This window comes from Neopsephotus bourkii, unplaced genomic scaffold (assembly GCF_033783945.1).
Source record: "Neopsephotus bourkii isolate Nb327-2 ecotype Australia unplaced genomic scaffold, CSIRO-AGI_Nbou_v1 NB_330, whole genome shotgun sequence".
Lineage (NCBI taxonomy): Eukaryota > Metazoa > Chordata > Aves > Psittaciformes > Psittacidae > Neopsephotus > Neopsephotus bourkii.
In genome coordinates, this window is record NW_026900838.1 from 1,106,010 (window position 1) to 1,122,628 (window position 16,619).

Sequence of the window (16,619 nt, forward strand, 5' to 3'; positions counted from 1 at the left end):
GAGTTTAGGTTTAAGCCCTCATCTACCCAGTCTAGACAACCCAATACACACATACCCGTCAAGTGTAGGAGAAACAGGCAGTTCTGAGTGACTGGAAAATTCCGCTGTCTTGATGGCAGCATGATCTATAATTAATGAGTGGTAAAGGCAGTCCTTTTTGAAAGGTTGTTCTCCCTTTGAGGTCGAAAAGAGTCCCCAGGTTGTAACAGTTTGAAGCTGATAATGACTCTTGCTGCTCACTCAAGTTTTGAAATATCTTGCTGCTGCTTGTTATTTAAATGTCCTATGCAGCACTGATAGTCTCCACTGCTGCAAATAATAACTGTGTTTGCAATACAAAACAGGTATTTGTCAATAGGTAGAACTGATATTTAGCCAAGAGCTTTCAGATGGCTGTTTCCTGTGACCATGTTATTACCAGCCAGTAGCTACAGTTCATGCTCATGTTCCGAGTCCAGTTAGGCACACATTGATATTAACTCACTTACTGTTCATTCTGAGGGATGGAAGGGATTGCATTTTCTGAGGTGCAAAGTTTTCTGACACTCATCGTACAGAATCCTTTTACAGCCTTGTGTGTAAACCCACACTATCTTCAAGAGTAAGATATATTTTCCTAAATTAAATTTCTACCTAAGATTTAGTTCCTAAAATGCTTCTTATCCTTCGTGATCAAGGAAAAACTCCATGATATAGAAGGCAACACTCTTACCATAAATGTGTATTGACTTGTTTAGACACTGAAAAATTAAACAAACAGATCTAAAGATATCCTTTTTATTGTTTCATATTTATTCTGTGGGATGTGCTGTAAGGACCTGTTTCAGTTCAGTAACCTGTTGTATCCAAAGGCCCCAAAGTGGTGAAAAAATAATTAAACCTCAGAACATTCCACTAGACATACCTTACAGGTGGAAAAACAGAACCTGAGTAACATTCCTAGGATTAAATAGTAAATCAAAGGCAGAAACAGAAATCAACACTTTTAGTCCTACAGTTAATGCAAAGATGATCTCTGGTTTTGATATAATGCCCTTGTAGATTTCAATTTCCTTTTGTTTTTCCTCCTCATTTTAGTTGTATTTGTTGGTGTTTGTAATGATATTTTATATTAACACCTGTTTTGTAGCTGTCGACCATGTTTTTTAGGGAAGACAAGTTGTTTAAGTGTGTTTTTTCTAAAAATTAATGGAGGAGCAGCAAATTCAACAGGCAAAAGAGAAACAAAAGCTTGTTATTCCTTCAGGCCATTTTGAAACTGGGTCATTTTAAGAATCATCTCTGATTCTTAGCTGAAAGAATTCTTGGAAGAAAGAGTGGCTCCAGTACACAGTAACATCCCTTCATTGATTAATACCTCAAGCTTATGGAAGTGTGATTTCAATTTTTCCTTTGAAATGCAGATCAAGCAATTTTGTGAATACCTATTTTTCTCTGTCAAATATTTCACTTACTCTTAGCGTTGCACACAGCTTGCAAATAGTATCTATTGCCCATGCTTCTGCAGCTCTATGTGCCTTTGACCATCAAACAGAGCTTAGGTTTGTTTCAAAACTATATACCCTATGGGTATTACTGTGTACAGCAAAGAAACATCCAATGGGGTACATGGACAAGACCAGGACCAATAAGGACAGGAGGAATCTGACATTTTGATTGATTTGACATCCTTCTCATCCCTTGTTTATAACAGTATCTGCCTTGGTATCAGGAGTGCAGCTAGGCACAAAAAGACATAAAATTCCGTCAAAACAAACAAATGAAAAGTGTAACTACAGTTGTAAGGAGAAAAAATTGCAGAGAGAACAGAGAGAATGAGCTGTTCTCTAAAACTTTCCTTTTTTTTTTTTTTCCCAACAGTGAAAATAGCCATCCTTCCTTTACCGTAACAAGTGAGAATTGCTTACTGTGCTAGGGAACTGAAAAGAGATTTCAGAAAGAGTATCTTGAGTTACTGACAATATTTGGAATATTACTTTGGCAAGAGAAAAGGATTTTGAAGACCTTGAAGTTGGCATGAAAGGGAGAAAGAGAGAAAGGCAGGGCAATTTGTCCTATTGACAAACAACTGGGAAATGGCACAAGCAGAATCAAAGAGAGGAATTTTCTTTCCCTTTGAGCAGAACAGAAGAAAAGCAATTTGTTCCCTGAGAGTGAATAGCTGTAAGGAAAGTGTACATCTGCTCTTAGAAGGCACTTGACAGAATAACCCTGCTCTTGTGTGAAGAAATACCTGCATAGCCAACAGGCTGCATTTAGCTCAGCATGGGAAAGACATTGGAATTTCACAGAATGGATGAGGCTGGAAGGTTCTTCTGGAGGCTGTCTTGCACAACCCATCTGCTCAAGTAAGGATGCCTAGAGCCAGTTGCCCAGTATCATTTGGAAATACTCAACTAACAAAAATAATAACTTAATACACTGGGTTCCATAATCAGGTCTCCTTTTCTAGTAACAGCATTTTAGTGACATGAAAGCAAAATTCTCAAACAAGAATTATCCTGTGTACTTGCATGCAACCAGCACTCAAAAGAGACGTATTGAACAAACATAAATATTCCTGTATCTCTTGACCATTGGTGTCCTGAAATACTTTTTCTAAAGTTATTTATTCTTTTATAGCAGAGGATCAAGGCCAGGTTGGACGAAGCCTTGGATGGTATGGTTTAGAGTGAGGTGTCCCTGCCCATGGCGGGGGGGTGGAACTAGATGATTTTAAGGTCCTTTCCAACCCTAACTATTCTATGATTCTATGATCTTTCCAACTGAAGACAATGCAGTTTTCATACCTGTGGCCACAGATGGTAAGAAGTCAGTCTAGAGATGCATCTGACAGTAATATTTGAACTGATGCATTCATATGCTGCAGAGTGATATATTTTATTTCTATCTCTGTCATTATATGTTTTTGTCTCTTACATACCACTTGTTGATATTTGGGAGGAATTCCCAGCTTTTTATTGCTAAGCATGTTGCTGTACGGTATGGGATATCCCTTTGGTCAGTTGGGATCAGCTGTCCCAGCTGTGTCCTCTCCCAACTCCTTGTGCACCCCAGCCTACTTGCTGGTGGGGTGGAATGACGAGCAAAAAAGTTCCTGAATCTGTGTAAGCACTGCTCAGCAACAGTCAAAACATCTATGTTAACCACACTTTCCAGCATGAATCCAAAACATGGCCCTATACTAGCTACTATGAATAATAACTTTATCCCAGCCAAAACCATTACATTATTTCAATCCAATAAACTGCTTCTGTGGGCCTTAAACTTTCTTGATCTTAACCCAGATGCTTTGCGTAATTTTGCTTCCTTGTATAACCTACAAAATTCCATCACTTGTCTCCAAAATAAAAACAGTATTTTCTTAAAAAAACCCAAACATTTTCTTGTTATAAAACATCAAAACACCTGTTGAGACATGCTGTAAGCTTTGAGTAAATGGGTCTTACTTTTAAGTAATTTTTCTACTTTGTAGGGGTGGGTTAGAAGAAAATTAAGAGTCAGATAGGTAAATTGATTGAAATATCACTCATGCATACAGGTAGTAGCACAAGATAAAGAAACTGTTCCCCTTTTCTAATATCCTATTGTCATGTGGCCTAGCTGCAGCAGAGTTGCAGAGCAGCAACTGTTCATATCTCATTGACAAATTCTTCTTAAGAACCTGCAAGTACAGTATTTAGTTTTTGTCCCTGTTGTTTCCTTCGTCTGTTGATTGCTCAGTTGTACTGTGTCTGATACATGTTTGGATGAGTTTGGATGAGTTAAGAGAGGCCTTTTGAGCAATGTGCAGAACATGAGAATGCTGACCTTAGCTTGTGCTTCTCATTTTCTGGCTTTGTTTAAAGGTCAGTTCTGTAACTCAGGTAACTTGTCAGAATTAGGTCATCGCAGGGACTTGTTAGGTTTTAACTAAAACATTTCCTGAGCTGTACTGCAAAGTGAGATGGTATGCTAGGGTCAAAAATATAGTACTTCAATGAGCATTTTGATGTGACTTATAATGATATTGAAGTGTACTTGGTTGTTGTATGTGATATGTGGAAGTCAGTATCCATATGGGCTATTCATCTTGTGCAGTGCTTTAAATTGTAAGGAGTTCATATCCGGTGTCTGCTTTTGCAATTATAAACGTAGCAGTTATTTATTCATGAACAGGATTTAATGTCTCTAATTGACTGCACGGTCATACAGGCTTTAAATCAGAGGCTGGGTTATTACATACACCAATGTATGAGAGAATAACTTAACGTGACAGACATTTGCAAAAAATCATAGTGATCACTTACCTTTACTTTTAAACTCTAGATTCAAAGTCACTGCAGCTTGTGTTTAGACTGCAACCTAATTCTTTCAGAAAATTTAATATTGAAGATAATTTACGAGGTGGCTCATGACAATTTATCTAACAACAGCTGCTACTATTATTTATTGTTTCTCGAGCCTTGTTCATATTCTCATAAACAGAAGAAAACAAAGAAGTTGTATTTTGGGACAAAGATCTGTAAATACTGAAACGCAGAATAATTTAAAACTACTGTGGTCTGCAGTTTTATATTAGACCAAGTTTATCATTTGATTTGATTTAAGTAACTAATCCACTGAAATGAAGGTACATTCAGAATTATGAGTTGGTGAGGAAACCCAGATCTATTTCCTTATGACAATCACTCCTAATTCCTTAACCTTTTTTCCCTCCCTTACCCTCTTCTGTGATGAGAGATGCAAATAAATGTATAACATATGTTAAACAATAAAACAAAGATCTGGATATCATCCTGAACATTCCCCAGCCATCCTAAATTTGGTGGGAAAATCGGTTTGAAATGCTGGAGCTTTGTTGCATGATATCAGTCAAAGATTAATACAGTATATGTCTGTGATTGTTTTCATGTATGTATTGGGTTTCCATGGCAAGGTTTTTGTAGTGGAAGTGCTGCAGAGATAGCTTCTGTGAGAAACTGCTAGAAGCTTCCCTTGTGTCCAATAGAGCCAATGTCAGACAGCTCCAAGATGGACTCACTGCCGGCCAAGGCCAAGCCCACCAGTGACAATGGAAGCACATCTGGGATGACATATTTAAGAAGGGGAGGAAAAATATTGTACAACAGCAATTGCAACCAGAGAAAGGAGTAAGAGTATGTGAGAGAAACAGCTCTGCAGACACCAAGGTCAGTGCAGAAGGAGGGGAGCAGGTGCTCCAGGCACTAGAGCAGAGATTACCTAGAGAAAAAATTCAGGAGCTAAAATAGTGAGGAAACAAACCAATAAAACACTACTATAAGTTTATACATTCTTATTTCAAGGGAGATTTATTTATCAATTTGTTTGCTAATTCTATCAGCAAAGCATAACCAATAAGCAACAAACTACTGGCTTTAGAATATGATTCATTCAACTGATACAAATGCAGACTCTTGCCATAAGATTTTATAGCCTCTGTTCATCTACTTTTAATGCTCAGCTTTGAAAGTAATCTTGTGATGTCTAATTTGGGAATAACAGGATGTGAGTTACAATAACTCAGCAAGTGCCAATGGCATTCTAAGTTAGCCCAGCAAAACTATTTATCTGTATGAAACAGATTAAAGGATGTTTATACAATCCTATAGTAAGCACCTAAAATGTAATATAGGAAAACAGAAATCCCATATTACTCATCAGCTCTCACAATTCATATTTGAGCAACTGTATTTCGAAGGCTGTAAATCTCTTTGGCTAGTATATGACAGTTTTGTGAAGGTTAATTAAAGACTAAGTCCATCTGTAAACAAGGAGTTAAGTCAAAAATATTGGCTTTTTGGATTTCAGCCTTCTTTCAGTTAACGCAGCTCAGACAACCATCAAGCAGTAAACAGAAATTCTATAACATCCGGTTACTGATGTAATCAAAACACAACAGGGATAAAAAATATTTCTGAAACTCTACCTACAGTTATTTACAAGAATAGCAAATATATTGTAAACCATATATTTATGAAAAACAATTTAAACCATGCTCTTGACATCACAAATTGTGTCTCAGTGAGACAGTATTTCAATGTGTAGCCTACTCATACATGGAACTGAGGAAAGCTGAAGATCTTATACTCACAATAGACAACAGTACAGGCACCTAGATATTAATGAAGGAAGAAAAATAAGGATCTTGCAAACTGATTTTGATTTTACAGATCCATATGTCAACCTGCTGCTCTTTAATATTTTTAAATACTAGAACTTAAGATCAGCTTTAAAGTAAAATTTTTGCATGCTTTGTGTCATAAGAAAAGCTTGCAAATGATGTCCCTGGCTTGTATTAAAATTACCTTAAGAGAATGCCATAAACAGATGAACACTTGGAATTGATTAAATGTGAAATACTAATTTCTTGTGCTGTTTCATTTTTTAAAGGATAATAGTTGTCCCTCCTTAATCTTTTACTAAAATATTAATACTTTATTAAAAGGACAACATCCTTTAATTCAGAGGAAATGAGCAGCTCAGTGAAATTTAAAAAATTCTGACTAGTTTCATGGCTGCACAGAAAAAATCTGATGACTCTTCCTAGGGTAAAACTAACTCATAACTCTGCAGTTTTATCCAACTATGACTGCTAATTATGCACAACATCTTCCTTACTTCATAAACACAATTCTTCAAGTGTATCTTGTACATTTTATATAAATTGTCACGCCTTTAAACTTTTCCTTCAATCCGAAATCAGTTCCTGTGATTGATACATCAAAACTCTAGTAAGTACTATAGGGCTATTCTCCTGAGCAGCCGCAGGGTGGAAAGATGCTACAGGGCACAGATGTTCTGACTAATTCCGGTTTCTGCTGACCTGTTTTTCTGTGGGGTTTGAGTTTGGGTTTTTTTTATAGTTTTTCATTTCCAGTCATTCTGTCCTCATTATGCGAACTCTGGTTTACCCTGCAAACAAAATGACTCGGACTCTGCAACCTGCCTGGAGGTTTGTGACTGCATGTTTCTGTCTCTTCTCACTCAGACAGCAATTTTCTAGGTTCTTTGATTATGGGATGAACAATTTATTCTCTGTGCATACATCTTATAACTGCACTTTTCTTTCTTTGTCTTCTTTCATGGAGCTCTAAGAGATAGTGCAAGAAACTTCACGCACTGAATGAACAGAGTACTAGATGTTCTTTGCAGAAAAACAGGATTACAGAATTTTATTTTGCTTCCCTTCTGCTTGTAAGCAACTTTTTTTTGATTCTATTTTGTCTCCTGTTTTTTGCTGCAAGTGTATGCCCAGAAAGGTTGTTGGTGAAGGCTTTCAGTTATACCAGAAATGAATTGCTGAAAAGTCTGCTTGGGAGTTTCACAGGTAGCAGTTTAACACTTTAAAAACGTGTATAATAAATACTTAATAAATTAGTACATTTTTCTATTTAAATCACAATATTCCATAATGTTTAAAGGGCATTACCAATAAAAGTTTTCTGAATGCTAACTCAATTTTATGTTGTTAAATATTCATTATTTCTTCTAAATGCTTTCTTTGTGTCAGCAACCAGACACTAGGGGACAAAATGAAAAGGATATTGAACAGAGCAAAATTAATAAAGCTTCCTGAAATTGCCTTTTTTCCACTTTGGTTTATATTACACAGTGCTGCAGTGTTACACCTTTACATGTTCCGCTTTAACTCATTACTAATGTGTAAGCATATGCAAGAGTTTTCACAATTTACATGTCAAGAAATTCTCATTCCTATCACCTCCCTTTAGACTTCAGTAAATCTGTGCTTGGCTAGAACTTTCAGTTATAATGACAGAGAAACTTCTGTAAGTCAAATGCTTTTCTCTAGGTTGCTACTGCAGATTTTTGATTTAAAATGCAGCAATGTACCCCAAATGATTACTATCTTACTAGTAACTTCCCTGTGACATGCAGAAGTATAAAAAAGGCAAGGGGAGCCATGCAATTGAAATTAAAGTTGAACATTAACAATAAACCCACATAATTCTTATGTAATTGTCATTGGTGAGAGTGAGGGAGAAGGCATATCACAGGAACAGTCACAGTATTGCCAGCACTGCATTACCTGAGAATTGTGGCTCACAGTAAATAGTACCAGTGTATCAGACCAAACATGCTGGCTTGACACCCCTTTGACAGGTAAGATGTAGGAATATAACCAGTGTCGGAAGTAGCTGCTTTCAGCTAGTGCCAAAACACCATAGCAATGACAATGCTGAAAAAAAATAAATCAGTAAACCAGTAGCAGTTCAAAGTAACTTGGGAGGATTTTTTTTCCTTTTTCTAAGACAAATGCAGCTTACAAACATCAACTGCCTGTGAGAACAGGTAGTGGTAAGTCTCAAGATCCATTTTCTTACCAAGGCGTTTGAAGAAACTGGTCACAAACTGGGAAATGGGATTTATCTCTGCTTTCTGTTCCATGCATTAGACATATGCTGTGCTCATTGGTAGCCGTCAAGGCTTCAGTTTGACTTCATTCTCAGCATCACCCGTTGCTGTGCTTAGTGTTTTTGCTGCAATGAAATAATTCAGATTCATTATTTTAACTGGAATACATGGTGTGTCATCCTGTTATCATGGGTATTCAATTTTTGGTAAATGCCAACAGCCAAAATTGAATGATGCTATTAACTGCACTTTAAGAAACTATACAATATGGGAAGCATGAGAAGCATCTTTTATTTCTAATGGCTTTAAAAATTTAGATGTATTACATCAGTGGCATAACTGACGGGTTTTTCCGACTTCTCTAACCTCCTGTTTCTCTTTTCTGAACTAATAGCTGTCCAAGATGAATGCATTAGCAATGTGTAGCACTGAACTGAGTGATAATATTGCAATCAACTGCCTGAATTTTCAACTGAGAAAATATTCTTGGTTGTAAATTAAGGAAAAGCATGTTGAAATTTGACAGCTTGTACTTCATGGAATCTCTGTACTTAGCTGAAAGCTGCCAATAGGAATAGGAAATGGTTATCAGCTTTGATATTCTAGTACACTAAAATTCCATGTAATAGGGATATACGCCCATCTAAGAGGTCACCCACTCACATAGGAACTAAAGATGATTGAAAATACATTACTATATCTTTCATCTTGTTGCCTTTAATATCCACGGTGAGTTACAATCATTTAAAAATGCTGATAACTACTGAACAATCTTTATAGACTATTCAGTGCTGAATATTTTTCCCCAACCCATATTATAATTTATGAGCTAATGTTGCAATGAATATTACTACCAGATTTACAATATTGGTTCATGTAGGATATGAAAATTGGCTGAATTGGTAAAAGATCAATTACATTTTTCTAATACATACCATGTACTTTCTCTAATGCACTCATTTGGGAATTATCCTTCGCAGGTGAATGGCAATTGTGTACTAAGATCATCTCTGGTAAGGTGTCTGTCATGCAAATCACGCCTGGAAAACTGTGCACTGCCTCTTGAGTGTACACACAGTCAGGAGTGTGACAAAATGTTGTTGCTGTTTCTTCTTCCTCTCTGCCCTCTTTGTTGTACTTCTGTGCCTCACTCTAGTAGCACAATAAAAAAGTCAGGCTTTGGGAGTGTCAGCACAACAGAAATGAGCTTTCCAGGCTGTTTGTTCTTTCAGTGTTTTTGATGTGTCCAAAATCTGTTTTTAGATACAATAAACTCATCAAATTTAGTAATGTTCTATATGGTTCTGATGATATCTCACAACTGCAACTGTGCATTATTAATTGTTGGTAGCTTACAAAAAGAACCCCTGAAATCCAAAGTGCAACACAGTGCAACATATTATATGGAATACTGACATATCTCAAGGGTGCTAAACTGTTTTCAGCCTGGTACAATTCATGTTTTTTCATGGAAACAGTAAATGATGTTTAAGCTATATGATTTGATTACTTGTTTTTCCCCTTTAAAATAAAACTGTTCTTTTGAAAATGCACAAGGGTAGCTCTTTGCATTGTGTGACTGGATGGATAAAATGAGCTCTTTTTTGTATCAGAAGAATTTATGTTTTGGCATTTAAAATACAGTGGTTACTTTAAAAAATACGAAACCTGAAAAGAGAAAAGAAATGGGGACATTTAAAAATAATTACAGTATTTAGTGGCTTCTGTTATTTAGTGAACAGTGTCTGAGTGGAATTACAGGGAGTTACATGCTTCTGATAATTATTAGTTACTGATTAAGACAACATCTGCACAATCAAAAGAAAATGTAAGGAAGCCAAACAGTCCTAGGCTTTGGTGCCTCGGTCATGTATTGCTAAAAGAAATAAATCACATTTTTAATTTTCACCAAAATGAAAGATTTTGCAACAAACCTGACCTGTAGTATTGTGATGTAATATTTTGATTTTGGTTTTCACTCCTTTAAGAACATCTTACAGTGCATGTTTAATTAAAACACTTTTCTAATTTTTCCATTTGTCAGCTACAATTTAATTGGCATGCATGAGATAATTACATTTCTTGTCACAATGGATATTGTGTATGTCCCCTAAGATTTTTAGAAAGAATCGCGTCAATTAAAATTGGCAGATTTCCAAAATAAATTGTTGAATTTATGTCTTATTTAAAAGGCATGGGTTTCTATTCAGTCCTTATTTTGATATGGAAATTAAAATTGGCAGATTTCCAAAATAAATTGTTGAATTTATGTCTTATTTAAAAGGCATGCGTTTCTATTCAGTCCTTATTTTGATATGGAAATGAGTACACAATTCACACAATGTTTTTGCATTAGAATCAGAAAAGCATAGTACTGTAAGGGCTCAAATTTTTTCACAGATGATAGGACCCCCTAAAACTTTTCTCTATTTTGCACCCCACTAGGAATATAAGTACAAGAAGAGAAGGGTAAATGTACCTGCTAGGTCACTTACCATTTTTTCCACCCATTTAAATCTGTGCAAGCATTGTTACTTTTTGGGCAGCAAATAACTCTGAAATTTTTGCCATACTTCACACTAAATTAATACTGAATTTTCAGGTGTTTCTGATAGTTTCCATTAGCTCTGTTGACACTATGGGACCAAAAACTAAGATACACGCTTCTTCTGAGACACTGTGTTTTATTAAAACAGCTGTGTTAACTGTCAGATGGGAAAGCAGCAGCTACCACTGACAGCATATTACTTTTCAGAGCTCTGGTCTCACTGAGACAGTTATTCTGGAAAATAGTATGAGTATTTAGTGGCAATAATGACACTGAGGCTGGCAGGTGACTGCGGCACATACACCGTCTCTACAGCTGACTGTGCCTGCGTTAAACAGCAGGATCATTACTTTACACTTCAACTGCTAAGTGAAAAATATTTTTTTAATTGGCACATAAGCACTAAGCCCGTGGTACTCTGCTGTCAAGGAGCTAGGAGAAAGAAGTGGGCCTGATTTTTTTCTGCTTTCACAGAAATCATTCTGAAAGGCAAAGCGTACTTGTAGATCACTCATGTATTAACTATGAGAATGCGACCATGACAAGCAATGCACTGTGTACACCATCTACCCAGGGTAAATGTGTGAGTTCCTAGCTCTTTACACACCAATTTTTCAATTCTTAAGTGTTAATTTTCTAGCAGAATGCAGGAGAGTCTTGTTCCTTTGACCAGCAAGGTCCTTTACACCTATACTAGGCTCATAACTTCAAGCAGAAGTTTTGTAATACTTTTGCCTACCTTTAAACACAATCCTCTGAATCCCTGTGATTCCTAAATACCACAACACTGAAATAAACAGCCAAATATAGACAAAAAGAAGCTCAGCCAAAATGGTGCAAAATCTAAAACCTCCCAATGAAACCTGCATTTCATACTGTACTTGCACACACTGGTATGACCTAGTTGTGGCTTAATGATTTAAAAAACTGCTATGACATAGCGTGCACACATTTATGCTAATTAATATGTGGAATATGTTTTGTAAAACCCAAAGAATTTAGGGATTTATGTTTGTCAATGTTTTCCAGCATTGCGTCTTCCTTTACAGTTATTTTTTTTTTTTTTTATTGTTTCTATATGTTCAGCAAAGCAGTAAACCAAAACCAAAACAGAACAGCCCTGGGAGCAGAGACTGGAACTAGCTTCTCTGACCTCTCAGGTGAATATCCTGACTTGTAAACCAGAGAGGTGTCTTTAGGCTGATTCATCTTTGTTTCTCTATAGGCAGTATGAAATAAATTACAAGGGATTAAGCTTTTGTATCCTTTTCCTAACAGACAAAGAAATAAGGACTGTAGGGATGTCATGAAAAGGTTTCTTTCTTTAACACACCTTTACTACAGAACTGTATTATTGTTGTTGGTTTTGTTTCTGACTATACTCAGTTTTATAGATGAGTACCTTATATCTTATTACTACTCTTGGCGACCTCCTGAAATTTTAGCATAAATTATCAGCATAAAAAAACTTTCAGAAGTAGAGTGGTAAGGAATTTTTTATATCTTATCTATGGCTACCATAAATAAGGAGAATGCTACCTTAAAAGGGAACATGTCCTTCCTCTCTCTTATCCTGGAATTTTCACACAAACAGGCTGCTATCCTGCTGGCTCCTCCTGATTAGAAGTCTATTCTCACCACCTCTTTTCACTAAATGAGTGTCATGAAATGTTAATAATTTATTGAGCTGGGAATAGATAAAATCTCCAAAGATGGAATCAGTTCTACAGTGTACATGGGCTCTACGTTTGTCACAGATATGATGCATTCTGTGATTTTAATGAGGAGAAAAAAAACCCGTATTTTTTACCCCTTTTAAACATTAAGCAGGTTTAAAGTTTCCAGTGAAATTGCTTCCCCTGTAGTTCCAGGTGAAACTCTGAGACATGTTCCATTACATCTAGGCATAATCTGAAGCTAATAGCAAGACCTCCTCAAAGATTAATAGTTATCAACTTTAACATTTTAGGAAAGGGGCAAAGAAGAAGGCAAAGTCATTAAGTTTATGTTGTCAGGGTCTGAGATATCTAGTACAATAGTCTGATCATGCTGATTTTCCTTCCCAAACTGGCTATAAGGAGACTGGCTTCCAAAGTTAGTGCTTATGGGACACCAAGAAGGGATCCAAATTAAAACCCATTGAAGCCCACTAAAAGGCATCCATCAGCTTTGATTATGTGCTGAAGTTAATAACAACAAAATAATCACCTGCTTTGTTGAGCTGTTTTTAAAAACACCTGACATGTCTTTATTGCAAATATATAAATGTTTGGGTTTTCTTACTTTTATGGATATAAACTTGTATGCCTGTATGTGTATTTAGTAAGCTATGGAAGAATAGTTAACATGCAAAACATTGTAAAGTAGGACAGCACAATGCAAATGCCTGAAGCAATTAAAGAGAGATTTCTGCTTTGTTCTGATCTCTTAAACCCCTGACACTTTTTAGCAGGTGGCAGTATAAGAATATATTTAGCTTTGTTCTTCATTCCTGCATTAATGTTGCCAGTACTGTATTTTGTTCCATAATAACACTCTGGAACATTCTGCAGAATAATGATGAAAAAATCGAATGTATTATTTGACTATGGTAATGATAAAAGTATACATTAATCAGGTACTCTTGTGCTGTAATGGAGAATATTGAGGTAGCTGTTACAAGTGGGTAGTACCCACAATAGTATGGTGAAGTTTATTCTACATTCATGGAGCAGAATAACCATGGACATCGAAGTAATTGCTTCTTTGAAACGTGCACATAATTTGATAGTTCTTGAGAATCACCTATACTTACATCTCCACTGGAAGTTGTATTTTAAAAGTCTATAAAGTCAAATTATGCTATTCCTAAAATCATAAATTCATGAAAACATTAACTTTTATCTACAGTTAGTAGAAACTTGCAATATATTAATGTACAAACTTTTTCTTACCTCGTATACTTCCCTATGCAAATTAGTCTAAGTTATGTAGTTGCATCTTTGTTGAGGATTTCTTCTAAAATATTTACACAGAAAAAAATTTTAAAATGTTTACAAAAGCTAATAGACTTTATGTCTGCTATAAACTATTTAAAGATCTTTGTCATATGCATACGAACACATCACAGCCAGCAATTGTTGGAATGATCTGTAGTCTACTTCTACCATAACTATATGAAGCATTGAGAATTTGTTTAATTTAAATCATATAAACCTTTTCATCTGCACCGTTTCCAATACTAAGCTAAAATTTTTGTCATGGAAATCATTGCAGTAGATGGAAATGCCCCAGCAATGAATCCTGTGTAATTAATACGTATATGCTCACCTTGCTCCCTAAGAGATTACTAAAAGTCTCTGCAATATAAGGAAATCTATGCCACCTATTGGGAAAATAAATATTTTTCCTTCTTCCTTTATATGTTAGAAAGTCTGACACAAAGAGGTGGAATGCTGTCATACTGCGATAGCTATTATACTACATTCATTTTTAACAAGAACTTATCTGCAACTTTTATTCCTTTAGCCATTGTGTGTTTCCTTCTCCATCAGTTTTCTGTTGCTGGTTTTCCACTTTTTTTCCTCAGTGGATTTCATTTCAGCAGTATTACAACTCCGTAAAAGCAGCAACAACTAAAACATCAGTGTGTTATCAGCATTATTCTCAGACTAAAGCCAAAACACAGCATTATACCACCTACTGGGAAGAAAAGAAAATCTATCCCACCTGAAACCAGGACATGTATATAGTAGCTGTATTAGTAGTGATATTTTCTTTGAAACTGGGCATTCTTTTAAATTAAGTAAGCTGCTGAAATCCTGTCTATTTTTTAGTAGAAATGGTTTGTCTTGTCAGTAGTAATCTGATTGATTTCAACGTGGAGAAGATAGTCTCTGCTAAAAGCTCAAGATGTTAGACAAATTTCATGGTCCAATAAACATAAATTTGACAGATGGAACTACTTGGCATGGAATCTTTTCAATCTTATGATTCAAAATAGATCAGACATTTGTGTAGATGGTATCTTCAGACCAGCTACCTAGAATGGAATTGACAAATACAGTAAAATCCCATAAACTGTTTACCAGCTGTAGTCAATGATATGGTTTTGATATTCCTGAATATTTGTGGGTAGCACAGCCAGCAGGCAGAATTGCATTCAGCTAATCTAATGCTACCTAGGTCACAGATCTCATCAAATGATTCCAGTGTCAGTCTCACAGCTTCAGCAGAGCTCACCCATGTTTTTCAGACATCCCACTTCTAAAGACTTTGGTGACAAAGGACCTGTCAGATCACTAGGCATCCTGAAGAGGAGAGAAACAGAATGGTAGTAGCCAGAATGTACTTTCATTTAAACCACAATGGGTTAAAGATACTGGTGATCTTTTCAGTATCTTCTTCAGATAAACTTAACTTTTAGTGTAATAATTGTTGAGTGGCTTTCAATTTAAGCGACTATCTGCAGATGTAACAAGTATGATCAATCTCCAGATTACAATCCAAATTGTGTTATTACTTCTGTTGTTGCTGGCATTTTTGTACAAGGAGAGTCTGTACCACTGGACTTCATCCTGAAGTAATTTGTTGCCAGTACACAAAGAAAAAAAAATTCAAGCTAAGCCATCTGTACATACATTATCAAAAAAATTAGATAGATGTGAAGTCTAGTAAAGCCATGGGTAGTCAGATTTGCCAAGATGAGTGACAGCACTTGCAAAACACTGTAGAATGAGTCAATCTAAAATTATTGACAATGTATTATTTTCATAAGATTGACATTAAAGAGGATTCAGGTTAATATACTCTGAAAAAAAAAAAAGAAAACAGAGATAATCTCTTCCAGATTGTCACTAAAACTGCACAAAAAAATCATACTTTGAAAAGAAAGGATCTACATAATATTTGTCAGATTTACATGAAATATTAATTAATTTAAGAGGGGATTGTATATTTGATTATTATAAAACTAAGTTGAAATAACAAATTATTCTTCCTCTTAATTCACATTAATACCATTTATTCATTTTATCATATCTCTACTATGCCATAAAGATAGTTGATGTTTATTCAGAAAATTGATATAGCACGAACAAAAATCCAGTAGGGATGATATAAAGCATTTCTATTATATATTGTTCCCCTACTATATAGGTATATCAAGTTTCTACAGATCCATTAGTTGATATTAGGTAACATATTTTGTGCTGTAAATTACACCAAAAAGGTGTTTTTTCAAGTTTATGTTTACAGGGAAACAAGGAACCACAAACTCCGTCTGAAACACAAAAAGCCTCAGCATCCCCCAAGTCACTCAGAAAACTGCATATTACCAGTAGTAACACGGCTGCGGGTACTTTAACTTGACCATGTTTATTCACATAAAGAGACGCATCTGTGTCTCATATTAAAAAATAACAAACAAAACAACACACTTGACATGAGTGTTTGGTTAGAGGAGCATTCTTTGCTACTACCTCTTATGGTATCTTGGTTATATCTCATTCTCACACTATCATTAGAAATGTAGAGGTAATGATTTTATCTTTTCTATGCTGTGGTAAATGCAAGTAGTACTGAAGGTTTCTAAAGGCATTCAGAAAATTCAAGATGCAACAGAAATGTGGTATGATATAGAAAAACTCATAGAAACTAATCAGGAATTTAATAGTCACATACTTTTGGAAATCTCACGGGGTGGATATTTGCATTT